The sequence below is a fragment of the Kogia breviceps genome, chromosome 3, assembly GCF_026419965.1.
Source record: "Kogia breviceps isolate mKogBre1 chromosome 3, mKogBre1 haplotype 1, whole genome shotgun sequence".
Taxonomy (NCBI): domain Eukaryota; kingdom Metazoa; phylum Chordata; class Mammalia; order Artiodactyla; family Physeteridae; genus Kogia; species Kogia breviceps.
In genome coordinates, this window is record NC_081312.1 from 103,311,605 (window position 1) to 103,326,058 (window position 14,454).

General features: G+C 38.6%; 1 protein-coding gene across 17 annotated transcripts in view; it reads left to right on the forward strand.

The window, feature by feature from the left end:
• Window positions 1-14,454, forward strand: part of PEAK1 (pseudopodium enriched atypical kinase 1) — a 308,208-nt gene that overhangs the window by 72,328 nt on the left and 221,426 nt on the right. For 11 of the 17 annotated variants that reach the window (XM_067029392.1, XM_067029391.1, XM_059058914.2 and 8 more), the window contains one exon: window positions 3,540-3,660. The exons of 5 other annotated variants lie outside the window; for them this stretch is intronic. The gene's annotated coding sequence lies outside the window, so the exon portion shown is untranslated. Of the gene's footprint in view, window positions 1-114; window positions 216-3,539; window positions 3,661-14,454 lie in introns of all 17 variants that reach the window. One more of the 17 variants, XM_067029393.1, reaches the window with a different exon arrangement.

Here is a 14,454-nt window from a genome sequence, read left to right on the forward strand (position 1 = left end):
ATTAGGGTTAGATGAGGTCATGAAGGTGGGGCCCTGGTTCAATGAGATTAGTGCTTTCATAAGAATAGATACCAGAGAGCTTGCTGTTCCTTTCTGTCTTCTATGTGGACACAGCCAGAAGGTGGCCGTCTGCAAGCCAGAAAGTGAGCTCTCATCAGAACCTGACCGTGCTGGCACCCTAATTGAAGACCTCCAGCCTCCAGAGCTGTGAGGAGGTATTTCTGTTGTTTAAGCTATCTTGTCTATGGTATTTTGTAATGGTAGCTCGAACAGACTAAAACATCTTGTTTTACATTTACTCTTTGGTACTTGATATTTTACTCTGTCAGACAGTGCTTCTGTGGGGAGAATCAGGTTTATGTCCCAGTGATATCAGGGTAGGAGTTAGAGAGCCCCAGGCCTCAGAGAACTTGAGTCAGTCAGTCACTCCTAACCCCATACAGTATAATCTCAGGTCACTTCTTTACTGTTTCTCTTGAGGAAGAGGTTTGTGTAGGAGCAGAGGGTGATGTGAAGAAGCAGCCAGCGGAGGTTAATGTGTATCCAGCTGTTTTTCTCAGCTCCTATTTTCCTTAGGACCAGAGACCAGAGGTTGTCCCATATATGGGACCACGTCGTGTGCACATAGTTGCTGGGACACAAGAAAAGCAAAAACAGAACTTCAGTAGTTCTTTTTCTGTTTTGTTATCCCATGGCTTTGGTGGGCTGCCTCTTGCCTCAGGCCAAAGCCACCATTCCACACATACCAGTTCAAAATGGGTCCTTGTCACCACAGGTGTTTCTCATAGGTCTCTCCATTTTTCCTGTGTAACTTCCCCAAGGGCTGATCTTCTGAAAGGACATCAGCAGTTTTGCTAACTCGTCATCTCTGTAGGAGTTGGAGCCAGTGTATAATTTTTCCTGGTCTTCTTAGACTTCCTTTGTATAATTACAGGTAACTTTAATCTGACCGAGCAAGTGAGTAAGTTGAAGATTCCTCAGTCACCTGCAAGCCTTCTTGCCATGTCTGAAGCCCTCTATAGAGGCTGTGTAGAGGTGTAGGCTGGCTGTAACAAAGAGTCCTACAGAATCTTTTTGACCATCCAGTGGTATTTCACTGAATTTTCACCCAGCCAGTGTTGGCTTTTTGGATAGGTGGAGCCAAAAAGTCAGCCTTTAGGTGGTGTGAGTTGCTCAATTCTAAGAGGGTCTCTGACTTAACGTGGCTATCCTTCTGCTTAGTCATATTACTTTAAATTCTAACTCTGGATAGTCATTCTTACCCAAAATGGCCCATGAATTTTAAAGTATTTTATTGCATCTTTCATGTAATTTGTATTCTGCTTATAATGAGTATATTAATATTAAAATATTTTAAATTTCTTACATCAAAGAGACTTGCTGCTCCAGGAAAAAGTACTATATTTATCCTGTTGTTTTTCTTACTGTCTGCTCTACCTCTCTGCCCACCTCGAATAGTCAGTCCACCACATCATGCTATCTTCCATTATAAATCCCTGTGTTGTACTTATTTTCCTTCTTTCTGTGTGCTTCCATGGGAGAGGCCAGGACCTGTTTCTCATTTATTTTTGTATTCCTAGCCCTGGGATAGGCCCTGCCAGATTTGCCACAGAGTAGGTGCTCTATAATTGTTGAAACAGTAAATACATAGCAAAGTACTTAGGATTCATAACAGGAGTTGCTTCCTGGGGGGAAAAGTATGTACTCATAATCATGTTGGGTCCTTATTTTGGCGTAGTTAGAATAAATGGTATGTGGGGTAGTTTGTAGGGGAGGGCTGGATCGAAAAGTACTTACTTGTAAGCTGTGTCAAAAGGTTTTGATAGGGATCTCTGAAGGGTCTTAAGCAGGAGATTAACATGATTAATGTTTTGTTTTAAGAAGGTGATTTTGAGAATAGTATGAAATATATATTGGAACGGAGAGACTGCTTGGAAGGTAGTCCAGACAGGATGTGTCTGAAGAGGGGGTAGACTCCAGAGAGGTTTAGCAGGTAGAATCTATAGAACTTAATGACTGATATTATTAACTGTTGGTTGGGGGAGGATGGGGGCAGGGAGAAGGAGAGGAAGAAATCAGGGATGACTCCTACGTTGTGCAATTAAATGGATGGTAGTGCTATTTATTCCCAATGCATGTTCATGTATAGAAAGAACTTGTGGAGTAGGGATGGATAGGGTTTTGAAATAATTTAGTTTGGGGTTTCGCTGAGATATTCAAGTGGAGATGTGCAGATATGTCTACAATTCTTGGAGAGAGGTGGGGGCTTGAGAGAGAGATTTTTGGGTTAATAGATTTTCAGGAGTGGTTGAAGAAGAAATTGCTCAGGATTTGAGTACAAAAGCCTGAGCACATCTAGTTTTAGTGGACAAGTACAGAAAAAGGCACTGGGAAGGAGATCAAGGAGAAACCAGGTGTTAATAAAGGATTTTTCAGTAACACCGTTGGCTTTCTCTCTTCCTGGAGACCAGATTTTCCTTTCAACACCCTCTATTTGATCTTTGTCTTCAGACCTTTTCTTACTTTGAGCATTCTCTGCTGGGAGAGATTGTAGATGAAAATAGTTTTACTTTTGAACCCAGCAATTGCTGGTTCCTTTATATTTCCTTAAGTTTTGCTTGAAAACAGAATACTTTTTTAACTCATCTCTCTATCTGTACCTTCTACAATACTATACATATTAAAGAAATCAGTTGACACTTTGGACCTTCTGCTTGGGAATTACCTTAGCTAGAAGTAACAGTTCATTATCAACATTTTCTGCTTTTTAACTTAGCAAAGGCAACAGTTTTGCTAAATTTTCTGCCACCTTATAACAAAGGTCTTCTTTCCTCCAGCTTCTGAGAGCATTTTACTCACTCTCCTTTAAGGCTTCTCCAATAGCCTTCTCAAGGCTCATCAAGCTTTTGCTAATGAGATTCTTAGGGCTCTTCCACCTTGTGTCTACCACCCAATCCCAAAGCCAGTATCACGTTTTTGTTATGTTAGTACTCTAGTTCCAGGTACTGAATTATGTTCTGGTAATCGCTGGTTAATCGCTGTTTAACAAATCACCCCAAACCTGGTCCCAGAACCTGCCTGACTTTTCCTTAAGCAACATTAGAAGTCACTCAGTGTCACTTCCACCACACTCTCTTGGTTACTAGGAAGTTAAGTGCCACTCTGGATTTAAGGAGAAGGGAATTAGGCTCTACCTCTTTATAGGGAAGTGGCAAATTTACATCATAGAAGAGCATGTGGAATGGGAGATATTTTTGCAGCATATTCGGAAAATACAGTTTGCCACAGATGGATAAAATAAAATACATAGGATCACAAAGGAAAGCAATTATACTAAAATATCATAACCAAACAAATTGTGATAAAGTAATATGTGCTTGTTTAACATACTACACAACAAGATATAGTGGCAGGCCAATAGTAATTTAGTAAATTTGTAAGTACAGTACATATATTAGTAATTTTAGAGGTTTGGAGAAAATAAATAAATAATTTATTTTGCCATCTAAGTTCATGGATCTTCTGAATTCTATCCACAGACCCTACTGCCCTAGGTTAAGAACTCTTGGATTAATATAATGGTGTTAGCAGAAGTCGTATTGCTGTGGACTGGAGAGGGAATTTGCGTGAGGGCAGAGACGAAAGGGAGGACACCATAGGGTAAGTTCCCTATAGTAGGATTTATTTGCCTTTTAAGCTAAAGTTTTTGTTGTTTTTTTAGGTTGAGACTTCAATGTGTTTATATAATGAAGGAAAGATACTAGTAAAGAGAGAAGGTTGAATACATTGGTAAGATAAAGGGTATTTAAAAGGTTTCTGAGAAGGCAAGAGAGAGTGTGGTCTTGAGCTTAGGTGAAAACATTAGTCCTGGATGGAAGGAGAGGCAAAAGGAAAGGAGTTATGGATGTTTGCAGGTGCTGTTCTTTTATCAGGTCACATACATTGAGAAAAATATAGATAAATAAATTCAACACAGGAGCAAGGGAGGCCAAGGCATGCCTCAGAGAACATTACAGCAGAGGTCCTGGAAAATACAAGAATGTTGGGGTTAGGGTAGTCAGGAAAAGATAGTGAAATAAAGACAGGAAAAAGTAACTGATAATGTAAGTGATTGGATGCAGAAGACAAACTTTGCCTAGTTTACAGTTTTGTTTAGTGCCTTCTGTAGGCCAGTTCTCCTTACTATGGATATGGAGACAAAGAAAGATGGAATGAGAATAAAATGCAGTTATATATTTCTATATCTGCTTATTTAGAGTTAACTTTTTCTAAGTGTCTTGTTTAGCATATGTAATTAATACTTGTAATGCCTTTGCCACAAAATAACATGAAAGCCGAGGAGCTTCTTTTTCATGGTTATTTGGGATTGATATTGAAAAACAGTATGTGTGTTTGCTGCTTCCATGCTTACAGCTGGATGGAAATTGGCCTCAAAGGGGGTCTATGGTTTTCTTTGTCATTAGCCAGCAGATGCTTGCTACAGTGTTTTGCTCACTGAGTCTTTATTTAATGTGAGGGTAATGCATCTCTGTACACTAATGAGAAGAGCTGTGCAATACAGTAGCTCATTTGTGTATAACAAATATCTGCCTTTAGCCACACATTGATCCTTCACTAAATGATTTTTCTTTTTTGTTTCACCAGCCTGTTATCAACACCTGGTTGGCTTATCTATCTTCAAATTGCTTTGACTTTCTAGTACATTGATCCTGACTTTAGTATGTCTGTTTTATAGGGGAAATATTTTCTGTCTGTCAGATAATTCTTCAGAAAATCTCAAAAAATTAAAAATTTAGAATTTCAGATCAGGATGATAAATCATTAAAAAACTTAGGTTTCTAGGCACAAATATTCATTTATACATGAGTATGTATGAAATTGCTAATTTTCAATATTGTATATAATGTATACAATATTGTAATATTGTATATATTATATATACTTATGTATATATATATATACTTTTTTTTTTTTTTTTTTTTGCGTTACGCGGGCTTCTCACTGTTGTGGCCTCTCCCGTTGCGGAGCACAGGCTCCGGATGTGCAGGCTCAGTGACCCTGGCTCACAGGCCCAGCCGCTCCGCGGAATGTGGGATCTTCCCGGACCGGGGCACGAACCTGTGTCCCCTGCATCGGCAGGCGGACTCTCAACCACTGTGCCACCAGGGAAGCCCTATATACTTTTATATTATAAAATATATTTTACTGCAATAAAATATTTCTTAAATGTTTATAATATATACAGTATTACAAATATTATATATATACATACATATATATATTTAAAATTGTGGTAAAATGTCTAAGCTTTCTCCACAGCCCCTATCTTCCCTCAGCAACTGCCCTTTGGCTACCTTTCAGGCCTAGGGTTGCACATACCTGCTTGAGGACCTTTCCTGGAAATGGGCTCTGCCATTTAAGCTAGGAGTTCTGGGATTCCAGGTTGGTGGAAAGTGGTCTCTTGGGGTGAGACCAAGTAAAGTGACACTTCCTCTTGGCCCTTTTCTCTGCTCATTAAATGGAGAGAGGTGTGGCCACAGGAAGGCCAGATCCTGTTGCCTTGATCCAAGGGTAGTAGTGATTTTAATAGTCTTCTGATAAATCTACTAGATTCGGTTGCCTCCAAGTTTATTCCTTCCTTTTGTTGTATATCCAGAAGGATTTCTGTAAACCAAAATCATTATCACATCTCTGCTTGAAACTTTTTAGTGCTTCACATTTTTGTTGAGATAAAGGCTAAACTCCTGACATGGCTTTTTGAAGATCCTTTGTGCCCTGTTCTGGTCATTGCTTACTTTTGCTATTATTGAGCTCTGTTGTTGCCCTGCCAAACAAGTACTCTTTTCTACCTATACAACTTTGCATAGGCTGTAGGTCTGTCCTACTCCCCTCTCCTCATGAGCAATATCTAGTATATCTACCAAACTCCTACTAATTGTTTAATGCTCAGTGATTAGTACACATTTCTTTTATAGCACTTGTTGCATTATGTAATATTTGCCTTCTTGAAAGCCATGCCCTCTGCCTCCAAAGGAAAGGGCTAATTTGATTCAGCATGCTGTTTCCTGTACTGATAGTGTGTGGTACACAGTAAGTGCTTAATAAGTGTGTGTTGAATTAAGACTGTAATTAGTGGAAAACTTTAAATGTGAATTGCTCTAGAGAACTATGTTTGCAGTAAACTCCTGCATAACCAAGGTGATCGAGGAATGGAGTATTTCACTTATTGATTATGTACATAACAGTCAATTTCAGATGATCAGTTTTAGATAATTTTAATACAGAACAAAATGGATTAATGCAGAATTGATCTGTATTCATAAGATGCTTCAGCATGATCATTCTGAATTGTGTGGCTTTTTTAGAGCTATGGCTGAGGAAGCTGTGAGGATCAAGTGTTATCTGTAGTGTTGCTTTTTCACAATCTGGGCCTTATTTTATCAATTGAATCTCTAACACATTTACTGAGTGTTTTGTCTACCTAAAAAGTATACTATAAAATTAACACTAGGGCTTCCCTGGTGGCGCAGTGATTGAGAATCTGCCTGCTAATGCAGGGGACACGGTTTTGAGTCCTGGTCTGGGAGGATCCCACATGCCGCGGAGCATCTAGGCCCATGAGCCACAACTACTGAGCCTGCATGTCTGGAGCCTGTGCTCCACACAAGAGAGGCCGTGATAGTGAGAGGCCCTCATACCACGATGAAGAGTGGCCCCCGCTTGCCACAACTAGAGAAAGTCCTCGCACAGAAACGAAGACCCCACACAGCAAAAATAAATTTAAAAAAAATTAATAAAAGATACCCCTGCCTCAAAGTATTAAAAAAAATTAACACTAGGTAAAAGGGATTCAAAATTGCATTATTATCAAATATAGGTGTTTTTTGTTTTTTGTTTTTTTTTCTTTTTTTTTTTTCAAATATAGTTTTAAAAATGCTCAGAAGACTGGCAAGCAACGTACCTTAAGGTGTATGTACAATCTCAATTCACCAGAAAGCTTAGTACATTCAGGCTGTTCCTTTTGGATGACAGTCCTTGATGAGTCCAAGTGAAGTCTTATGAACTGAGCTAAGCAGTTACTTTGATGGTAATCTCTGGCCATAACTATTTCAAGTGCTTGATCTCCACCCCAATTATATGTTTATTCTTCTCTTATTCATAGGAAGATAGTGTGAATGATTGCTGCTCATTTGTTTGTTAATGTAATGGTTCTTTTCTCTCACTCACCCAAAGATAATGTTGCCAGTTATTAGTTGCAAAACTCAGAAATTACTTTTATGCATTTGGCCCTCCATTTTCACATCTTTGAAAGTGGTTTTGAGCAGAGACCTGTTTGGAACTCAGGGAACACGCTTTTATTTGCACAAACGGTCTGAAAACCTTCATGGTAGCTGAGCTCTGACCTCCTATATTGCTGTGCCATGTTCTCTTGTTAAACCTAGAAATCTTCCTTCAAAGCTTGATACCCTTTAAAGCAAGAATTTGGAATATCAAGCAGATGTATATATATTTTTAATGACATTCAGAAAAATGTATTGTAAATGTAAGTATTATTTAGTTGCTGTACTTTCAATTGGCTCATCTCTACTTGAGTCCTTTTAATCAGCTTCCCAGCCTGTCTCTTCACCTGCATAATAATGCAGTATTTGTAGCATAATTATTTTATGAAAGTGAATCATCATAAGTACAAGAACTGATTGACCTACGGGTTAACTACAGAATCTTACATGAAAGAAAGGGCAATTTAAAGGATTGATTAAGTAATTTTTAAGAATGTGAATATTGGGGTCATCAGTGATAGAAACAATGAACTGCTTGATTATGATAAAATATTCAGCAACTCACTAACCCAGATGTCCTGTTTAAATAATCTATGAACAAACAGAATAAAAATAATTCTTGCTGCCGTGCACTAAACCAGTTCTACTGAAGTTTTAGTTTGGGAAATATGTCAAGAAACTTGTCTTTGATTTGAGCATTTTTATGTTAAGAAGTTGATTGATTCTATTAAATACAGAATGGAAACATTTATGTCTTTGTAGTATGACTTTAACATAATTATTGAGTACAAAAATGTGATTGCTTGCTAAGGCATAGTTTTTTGTATTAGTCAAGTTATGAGTAAGAAAGGTGCCCCGGTCCGGGGGGATCCCACGTGCTGTGGAACGGCTAGACCCGCGCGTCTGGAGCCTGTGCTCCGCAACAGCAGAGACCACAGCGGTGAGAGGCCTGCGTACTGCAAAAAAAAAAAAAAAAAAGAAAAAAGAGATCCATCTCTGGACTATCTGAAATAAGTAGGTCTGGCAGGGATTAGGACAAGCATGTCCAGAAACATTCATTTCCGTCTAGAGTTCATTTATGAATTCTGTGTTTTAACATGCCAGCCTTAGATATTGATCCTACTTGGAACATTATTGCTCTTAGAGTGACTGAAACACTGGTTCAGCTAAGACTGTGATGCTGACCCTTTCTGATTCAGAAACCTCTGCCCTTGGGACATTCCTTCACTCATGTTTCTCTTTTTTTCTATTGACAGTTTCCTGGTGGTCATTACTAGTCCAAAGAGTTCCCATGAATAGCTCATTGGTCACAGTTTTATTTTTATCTTCCCAACTGATGACTTTGAAATGGCTGTGCCATTTTGAAGGAGACCTTATCTGCTGTCATTCTTAACCCTATTCATGAAACTCCAGCCACATAGGCCTTCTTTTCTGTTCTGTAAAGTCATTCTAGCTTCAGGGACTTCTACTACTTATAGCTCTGTGGGAATCATTTTCCCCCAGACTGTTGCTTGGCTATATCCTTCTTGTCATTTTTAAGTCTCAGCTTTAAATGTTCCTTCTTCAAAGAGGTTTTTCTTGACAACTCACTATAAATTAGTGCTTCTCCAACACTATCAAATGGCCATATTTTATTTTCTTCTTAGCACCTAATGACTAACTGATAGTTATTTATTTCTTGTTTATCTCCTTTGTTGGGGACATAGACATTTTGTTTTGTTTAATGCTGTATCCCCAGCACCTAGAACAATGTCTGCCATAGTAGGCATTCCAGTTAATATTTGTTGAATGACCAAATGAATGCTTTTTCTATTGGCTATTTATAAAATTCTTTTTTTTAAAGCTTTTTCTTTTCTTTATTTCTTTATTTTTTGGTAATCAGGAAGGTACAATGAGTGTTTTTGCAATTAATGTTTATGTACTTTTGATGTTTTTCTCTTCCTCTGCTGTCTGTTCCCTAGTTAAATTCTTTCAGAGGAAAGGGGAAAGCCTTCTAATTTTCAAACTCCTGAAATATGACTATTTTGATTTATCTACTGCTTGCCAGGTGGATGTCTGAGCTGGTGCAGCCTAGTCACAAAAGCAATTAACAGGTAGGAAAATTGGCTCTTAACAGCTGCTTCAGTCCTGCTTGAGTTGGCCTCTCCCCCAAGGGACTGTCACTGTCAACCTAGCAAAATGAAATTGCCTTCCCATAAACATTTTTTTCGAGGATTATAGAACAGAAACAAATTCTTGGTTTATAAAATGAGTTAAAATGTGTCAACAGAATAAAACAGAATAATGACCTGCTGCTGCAATTTGAATTATGAGGCACGGCAGCAACGTTTATTTTCAGAAGAGTTGACATTGAAACTGTAGAACTTTTAGTTCTATTGAAATGACTTTATTATGCCAAAAGGGTTGATTTAATAACTTATTTATTGGTGTTGGTGAGGAAAATGACAGTTCTATAAAATATAATTTTTGACCCTCAGAGCTTTGGTTTGTGACAGAGTTTTTGAGTCCTTGCTCCTTTATTTAACTCTATGAAAAGGGGCAGGTTTTGGAAAGAATGCAACTTGACTTACATTCCATTTTATTCCCCTACTGTTAATTCATTCAGTATGGATTCCATTTGATCATGATAGACCATAACCATTGTTATGTGCTATAACCAATGTATGCATTTTATATTAACAGTATGCCAGTTCTGGGTTTTATATTGACATATGCCTCAATGTTAGCAAACATGGCATTGGTTTCTCTTGATTCTTTTTGATAACTTTTATTTGATGTAATTTCCAATCTGAGCTAGTTGTGAAATGTGCTCCCCTTGAAAGTTGCCTTCTAGTCAGTACTTTCTTCCTTTCATCCCTTTTGTATCATTGGCCTCTTAGGAAGCTAAAAGAGTTTGTGTCATTAAACTCTGCTTTAATATTTTGTCAAAAAATTAAGAGAAGATTCTTGCACAGTGAGGGTATTAACTTAGTTTTTGGATGAATGAGATGTGCTTTTGTTATGCTAATATGGCAATTCATGGTATTCCTCTAGGTAACTTCAGGATGGGGCCTGGTCACCAGAAACAGCAACCACATGATTAGAGGGTTGGGACTTTGGGCCAGTCTGACTTCTGGGGAGGTGGAGAAGGTTTGGAGATTGAGTTTAATCATGTGACCAGTGATTTAATCAATTATGCCTATGTAATGAAACCCTAGTAAGAACTCTGGACACCAAAGCTCAGTGGCATTTCTTGATTGGTGAAGATATTGATGTGTTGGGAGGATGATGCACCTTCACTCATGGGGAGAGGGCATGGAAGCCTTTCATTCAGGACCATCTCGGACTTTGCTATATGTGTATCCTTTATAATAAAACTATAATAATAATTATAATGCTTTTCTGAGTTATGGGAGTTGTCCTAGCAAGTTATCAAACTGAAGTGATCATAGAAATCTCTGAATTTGTGGCCAGTTGATTAGAAATGCAGGTGGCCTGGAGACCCCTGAAGTGTGCCTGGCATCTAAAGTAAGTGCAGTCTTGTTTGGAATAATGCCCTTTGGTTTGTGGGTTCTAGACTAACTCTGAGTGGTTAGTGCTAAAATTGAATTGCAGTACACTCATTTAAGGTTGAAGCAGACTAGTGGTAAATTTGTTATCATTAATGAACCAATATCAATATATTATATAAACTAAAGCCCAAAGTTTGCATTAGGGTTCACTCTTTATGTTGTACACCTTCATGGGTTTTGACAAATTCATAATGTCCTGGGTCTACCATTATAGTATCATATAGAATAGTTTTACTGCCCAATAAATCCTCTGTGTTCTACCTGTTCATCCATCCCTCTCTTGTCCCCAGACTGCTGATACCACAACTCATCTTTTTACTGTTTTTATATTTTTGCCTTTTTCAGACTGTCATATAGTTGAAATCATATAATATAGTCTTTTCAGACTGGCTTCTTTCACTTAGCAATATACCTTTAAGGTTCCTCCGTGCCTTTTTGTGACTTGATAACTCATTTATTTTCATTGCTGAATAATACTTCATTGTGTGCATTTACCGCAGTTTATCCATTTACTAATTGAAGGATATCTTGATTTCTTCCAGGTTTTTGCAATTATGAATAAAGCTGCTATAAACATTCATGTGCAGATTTTTTTGTGGACATTGGTTCTCAAATCAGATTGCAATTGCTAGATCACATAATAAGACTCAGTTTAGCTTTGTAAGAAATTGCCAAACAGTTTTCCAAAGTGATTGTACCATTTTGTATACTTACCAGCAATGAATGAGTTCCTGTTGCTCCACATCCTTGTCAGCATTTAGTGTTGTCAGTGTTTTGAATTTTAGCCATTCTAAAAGTTGTATGGTATAGTATCTTGTTGTTTTAATTTGCAATTCCCTAATGGTCTGTGATGTTGAGCGTCTTTTCATGTGTATATCTTTTGTGGTTAGGTGTCTTTAGGTCTTTTGTCTACTTTTATTTATTTATTTATTTGTTGCACCATGTGGCATGCAGGATCTTAGTTCCCTGACCAGAGATTAAACCCTTGCCCCCTGCATTGGGAGCACAGAGTCTTAACCACTGGACTGCCAGGGAAGTCCCATCTACTTTTTTTTTTTTTTGGCTTTGTTGGGTTCTCATTGCTGCCTGCAGGCTTTCTCTAGTTGTGGCAAGCAGGAGCTGCTCTTCATTTTGGTGTGCAGGCTTCTCATTGAGGTATCTTCTCTTGTTGCGGAGTGCGGGCTCTAGGCATGCGGGCTTCAGTAGTTGCAGCACATGAGCTTCAGTATTTGTGGTGCGCAGGCTCAGTAGTTATGGCTCGTGGGCTCAGTAGTTGCAGCTCGTGGGCTCTACAGCGCAGGCTCAGTAGTTGTGGCACATGGGCTCAGTTGCTCCACGGCATGTGAGATCTTCCAAGGCTCGAACCCATGTCCTCTGCATTGGCAGGTGGATTCTTATCCATTGCACCACCAGGGAAGTCCCCCATCTACTTTATTTTTTTTTTTAAATATTTTTAAAATTTTTAAAAATTATTATTTATTTATTTATTTTTGGCTGTGTTGGGTTTCGTTTCTGTGCAAGGGCTTTCTTTAGTTGCGGCAAGCGGGGGCCACTCTTCATCGTGGTGCTTGGGCCTCTCACTGTCACGGCCTCTCTTGTTGCAGAGCACGGGCTACAGACGCGCAGGCTCAGTAGTTGTGGCTCACGGGCCTAGTTGCTCCATGGCATGTGGGATCTTCCCAGACCAGGCTCGAACCTGTGTTCCCTGCATTGGCAGGCAGATTCCCAACCACTGCGCCACCAGGGAATCCCCTCCATCTACTTTTTTTTTTTTTTGGTATGCGGGCCTCTCACTGCTGTGGCCTCTCCCGTTGCGGAGCACAGGCTCCGGACGCGCAGGCCTAGCGGCCATGGCTCACGGGCTCAGTCGCTCCGCGGCATGTGGGATCTTCCCGGACCAGGGCACGAACCCGTGTCCCCTGCATCGGCAGGCGGATTCTCAACCACTGCGCCACCAGGGAAGCCCCCCTCCATCTACTTTTAATCATGTTTTTGTTTTCTTATTGTTGAGTTTGAGTTCTTTGTATATTTTGGGTAACACTCCTTTATCAGATTTACTTTTGTTAATATTTCTTCCAGTGCATGACTTGTCTTTTCATTAACAATGTCTTTCACAGAACAGAAGTTTTTAATTTTAATGAAGTCCAACTTATAGGTTTCTTTATTACTTGGATCATGCTTTTGGTGTTGTATCTAAAGAGTCATCATTAGGGACTTCCCTGGTGGCCCAGTGCTTAGGACTTCGCCTTCCAGTGTAGGGGATGCAAGTTTAATCCCTGGTGGGAGAGGTAAGATCCCACAAGATCCCACATGCCTCATGGCCAAAAAACCAAAACATAAAACAGTAACAATATTGTAACAAATTGAATAAAAACTTTAAAAATGGTCCACATCAAAAAATCTTAAAAATAAAAAGTCATCATCAAACCCAAGGTCACCTAGATTTTTTTCCTGTTATCCAGAATTTTTAGTTTTGTGTTTTACATTTAGGTTTGTGATCTATTTTGAGTTAATTTTGTTTTCATTTTTTAAAAATTATAAGATATTTGTAACATGCAGATCCATATTAAGACTAACATATTGACCAATATATAAAGTTCCTGCCTGCCAAAAATATATTACCAGTTTATCTTTAAATATACAGATTATAAAATCAAGGTAGTTGAGACCCCTGTGGATCCCTCCCAGTCTTATCCCTCTCACTGTCTCAGAAGTAATCAGTTTTATGAATTTGGTGTTTTTCAAATCTATGCATGTTTTTATAGTTTACTAAATATTTGTGTATCATATTATATGGTGTTTTTACAAGTTTCAAAATTTCACATTAACAGCATTATGGAGATGTCCCTGGTGGTGCAGTGAATAAGACTGCACGCTTCCAACGCAGTGGGCCTGGGTTTGATCCCTGGTGAGGGAACTATATCCCACATGCATGCTGCAACTAGGAGTTCGCATGCCACAACTAAGGAGCCCTGGAGCCGCAACTAAGAAGCCCGCCTGCCACAACTAAGACCTGGTGCAACGAAATAAATAAATAAATATTTTAAAAAACCCCGACATTGTGTATGTTACACCTATTTCAACAACTTATTTCAAAACTCTGCATTGTTTTTGCGATTTAGGGGATTCTTTTTTTTTTACCATAGGAAAGAATGTTTCTTTAATTAGTGAGCAATTTAATGTTAAATAATTAATTTATTAACAGTTGTATTTTATCTTGGTTTCCTATATTTGTATAGACAGACTAGTTCTGACCTGTGGATTAAATTTTTCAACCCTCAAACATTGTATTTAAACTTTATTATAGGATGTGGTTTTTAGAGGTGTACTGAAGTGATTCTAAAAAGCTATTTTTTGTTTTAAGAATTTTTTTTTTTTTTTTTTTGCGGGAGGTTTTTAGAATGCAAACACAAGTGACATTAGATCACTGATATGGTGTTCCGCAGCTACCCTGTTAAGGATACTCAGCAGAAGCCAGAAAGACTTAATTATTTAAAGCGTGCTTCTAGTTGGAGAGCCTACCTTTTATAGATTTCTTTCTGGGGACTCTTTTTAGGCTGTGGGTTTTCTTTACTATAATCATCAGTTTCTGAAAGAGAGCACCATTTCTAGGATAAATCAGA